The 3910-nt window shown below is 38.6% G+C and overlaps 1 protein-coding gene across 3 annotated transcripts in view; it reads left to right on the plus strand.

The window, feature by feature from the left end:
* The window catches only part of tmem132e (transmembrane protein 132E), a 409273-nt gene that overhangs the window by 397694 nt on the left and 7669 nt on the right, over positions 1-3910 (plus strand). The window lies entirely within an intron of this gene.

Consider the following 3910-nt stretch of genomic DNA (forward strand, 5'->3'; position numbering starts at 1 on the left):
AATTTCACTTGTCTGAATTTTTTTATGTACAGATATGCATCTTTTAATGGCTTAAAATAAAAAAAATAAAATAAGAAAAATCTAGTTATTTCCATGCAGTGTCCAGAAAGAGGTGTTGTTCAGCTTGTAGGGCACCACGACTGCTCCCACCCACCTCCATCATCATCATATGAAATAACTTTTTGTCACAACAAAAAATAGTGGCTGGTAAAATATTTGAGTGGCTGGTAAAACATTTTTAATTTCCACCGCTGGTTCCAACAGTTAATGCTAAAGTTTTAATCAAACATCTTGCACAGTGAGTACCTTCTGACGTCTGTGTTGTGACTTAGTCTCAATTACTACAACCGCAAAGGTTTATTTAAATAACTGTCAAACCTTAAGTTAATCAGTTGCACATCCAATTATTACTTTCTGAGAGTAATCAGTAAGTGGTTCATATTTCCAGACAGACAGAGTTGACTCTAATACAGGAGTCTCCAATCCTGGTCCTCAGGGCCACCATCCTGCAGGTTTTACTTGTTCCTCTGGTCCAACACACCTGATTTAAATCAATGGGTGATTAACAGGCTTCTGCAGAACATGAAGAGGTGATTTAACCACTGAATCAGGTGTGTTGGAGCAGAGAAACAAGGAAAACATGCAGGATGGTGGCGCTGAGGACCAGGATTGGAGACCACTGCTCTAATAGTTAGTCCTCTTTGCAGTGGGCAATAATTAGTCCGAGGCAAAGGACGCACGTAACAAATCTCAGCTTTCTGGAAAAACATCCACGCTAGAAAAAAAGCACAGGGTCTTACAGTATATATATCTAAAGTCTCCTCAAATGTTTGCATTATATTTTATTCTGCAGAACACACAGGTAGATTATAAAGATTCTGGTTGCTCCAGAAGCCTTCATACATATTTATAAAAACTGTGTGTGCCCTGACAACAAAATTACCTGCAGCCTACCTGAGATACATAACAAGCCGATTCTGAAAAGCGCCGCGTCCCCCGAACTCCTCCGAGTTTAGCCTTCGCTGCTTTCATTGGCAGAGAAACACGAACGTGTTGTTGAGTTTATTTTAGAGGAACGAGTCTGACGTAAACGATGTCCACTCTGCAGCATTTCACCAAAAAATACATCTTAATCAGGGAGGAGCAAAAATACACCTAGTGTTGTTGCTCTGGCATCGATTGGCAAGTCAAGATATCAAATTCCTTCATGCGACAGCTGGATCGATGGGAGCTTGTAGGGGAATTAAATCTGATTGTAATCACAAAATGTACCTGTGTTACAAATCTATTGATTGTCTTTTATTGGTATGGATCGTGGACTATCTTGATGCAGGGCACTTGAGAAGTGAGGGTTTTGTCCATACCTTAACAGGAAAATGAAATTAAGTCTCATTAGATTTTAAAACAAGTCACACGTGTAGACAAAGCTAAAATTTCAAGAAATAAAAACAAAAACCAAAACCAGAGAAATTGATTTTTGTGCAAAATGCCAAAGACACATATCACTAGCGACAAACTAAAAGAAGCAAAAATGGTAGCTAAAAGTATCGAAAGGTTAGCTAAAAGCAACAAGTGTCAAGACCCACTTAAAGCTACAAGTATTAATAGCTAGCTACAAGCTAAAAGAAGCAAAAATGGTAGCTAAAAGCTCAAAGTATCAAAAGGCATAAAGGTAGAAATGGCAAAGAGCTACTAAAAAGTAAAAACTATTAAAATACACCCTTAAAATTAGACGTAGCAAAGAGCTAGTTAAAAGTAGCCGAACAGAACAATATTTTTTAAGGAACCTTCAAACCTCAGTGTACCCACCAGCTCATCAGAAAGGGAAGATTTCTATATTTAAAAATGTGCAATTTGAAATTTCAAGTGATGCAAAAGTTTATAAAACAGCGTTCTCGTAAATGATTATGAATATTTTTGAGATTGGAGTTGTTGTAAGACCGCTTTAATCCACTTTGGTTTTAGCTTTTAGCCGTTAGCTCTTCAGTCTGGTCAGAATTAAACTGTTTCTCTGAACTGAGGCCATTCAAGGAGCTATCTACAACAGGTAAGATATTGTTTTACACAACTCCCCTTTCCAAAGATCTGAACCGTCACTTCAAGAGCCTCTGATGGCCCATTAACACTCAGTCTGTTTCTTTCCTTCTTTCTTACATCTGAGTTATGAGATGAAGTTTATTCACAAACCCCTTTGGCAGCTCGCATCTTCAAGCTCAAATTTTTCTTTAGAGAAATGAAATTATTCCCTTGCCGTGTTTGTTTTTTATTTATTTTAGGCTGCAGCCAGCGTTGTTAGGGTGGACGCCAGATAAAGATATGTATTCATTACAAACTCCATATTAACCAAGCCTGGAGAAAACTTTTTTTTTTACTTGTGAGGTTGTGAGAAAGACGAGACGTGAAAGGAAAAATGTCTCACTTTGGTTTGGAGCTGCGTGGCGAAGCATACAGAGAAAAAATGTCGTCCCGGGAGGAAGGTGTGCATCACCTCGGTGCTTTTCCCACTCTGCCCTTTCTCTGGCCCTCATGTTGCTAAAAATGCAACGACAACCACATCAGGCATGAGTGAGGGAGAAGCAGGCATTAAATTCCAATTTTTCTTGCTTTCCGCTTCTTGGCCACCTTGAAATTTAATTATTGTAATGTATTGTCCTAAGTGCTCTCCAAGGCCGGGCCATAAAAGGCAGCCAATTCCTCCGCCGGCAAATCTCTCAGAGGACTGCTGGAGCTATTTCAAGCCATTTGGTTCTGTTTCACTGGGAAACTTTCAAAACGTCCTCTGTTACTCAGAAAATGAATGAAACACATAAACTACGGCGGGTAAAGTTTTACAATCCGGCTCGTTTTGCATTTTTTTTCATTTATTTCATCGACGGAGTTCAATCCCTTTCAACCTGAAAGCCGTCGGTTTTTGAAGGTCCTTTTGTGAAGCTTCTCCGTCGCTGTGATCTCCTCACACACTTAAATGAGCATCTATAGAAGATGGTTTTAAACCTGAATAGTTTATTTACGTCTCGAGATGCTGCAAATGTTTCCACTGCTTATGAATATTTTATAACCCAAGCTGTTCAGTTTATGTATGATGCCATGAAGCACAAATCAAAGACAGAAAACTTCATCGCATCAGCGTCTCAATGGGAATTCATGCATTATATTTGTTATCGCTCGCTGCTGAAAGGCGGATAATTATGTTTTTGGTTGCATGTGTGTCTGTTAGCAAAATATCTCATGACCCACAGAGCATATTTTATTGAAACTTTCAGGAAATAATCTCTGGATGCACATCTACAACTGATTAACTTTTAGAGCCAACCCCATAAAAGATGGTCTCCTTTTAAAACACAAAAATGACTATAATTCAATGAAGTTTACAGATAATGTGCTAAGATTTGGTGCTGTATTAGCTGATTTATTCACAATACTTTACTTAAAACTTTAGCACTTACTGTAGGTGGCAGCCATGTTTTTCTGTTCGCAAAATATCTCATGAACCACTGGACAGATTTTAATGAAACGCCCAGAAAGCAATCATTGGTTGTGCATCTACAAATAATTAACTTTTGATCTTGATCCTATTCAAGATGGCCGCCACAGCTAATAGATATTAGGCAAACCAACAATGGTCTAAAACTCAGCATGTTTTATAAATTTTGATCTAAAATTTGGTGTGATAGTAGCTGAGAGTCATTGAAAACACAAACTCTGAGCGCTAACAGACAAGACGTTACATGAGAGTGCAGTTAATGTTATTTTTAAAGTTTGACCGAATTGTCTCCAAAAAGTCCTGAACTCTGGCATGAAAGGCAGTGATGTACAGGGTCGGCCATTTATATGGATGCACCTTAATAAAATGGGACTGGTTGGTGATATTAACTTCCTGTTTGTGGCACATTACTATATGGGGGGGGGG

Source organism: Kryptolebias marmoratus, linkage group LG13 (assembly GCF_001649575.2).
Source record: "Kryptolebias marmoratus isolate JLee-2015 linkage group LG13, ASM164957v2, whole genome shotgun sequence".
NCBI classification, from domain to species: Eukaryota; Metazoa; Chordata; class Actinopteri; order Cyprinodontiformes; family Rivulidae; genus Kryptolebias; species Kryptolebias marmoratus.